The following is a 622-nucleotide window of genomic DNA, read 5'->3' on the forward strand; positions in this document are numbered from 1 at the left end:
TTATCAACTGAGTTGATACGGTAAATTGACCACTGTAATGAAATTTGAAAGGTGACGTTTCGAGTGTTAGCCGTTCGTCAGAGCTAAACCCTTTTCTGTCTTTCACAAGTAGGACTACTTTTCAGAATGAAAGTGATATTCTCTCAGTGATTCCCTAGTATTACACACTGCAGATCCTTTTCTGCGCATAACAAAGCGTAGGCCACGTTCGTATTCAGGCGTGGCTAAGAGGCTTTATGGTCACATTTCACGGCTCAGTTCTGTTTTCTTTGTCTGACAAGTCTCAACAAAGCAATGTTTAAATTTAACCATAAACACTCGTAGGCATGTGTGAATATTGATATATCGAACCGGGCAAAAAACATTTCAAAATGGCGACCTTTCGTGCAGGAAAGATCTCTAGAAAGACGAATGACCGTTTACAGAGCACAGCAGTAAAGAGCAGCTCGGAAAACGTTTTAGACTCTCGCAAACAAAAATGGGAGAGCACAAAACGACATTGCTACACACTGACTACCCGCATTGAACCGAAACACTTCAATATTCCCTTGACAATAAGGAACATGAATAGTTTTACTTTGGAATCTATAGGATATGTCCCAAGGTTGAACTTAATTACTGT

The sequence above is a fragment of the Montipora capricornis genome, chromosome 9 (assembly GCF_036669925.1).
Source record: "Montipora capricornis isolate CH-2021 chromosome 9, ASM3666992v2, whole genome shotgun sequence".
Lineage (NCBI taxonomy): Eukaryota > Metazoa > Cnidaria > Anthozoa > Scleractinia > Acroporidae > Montipora > Montipora capricornis.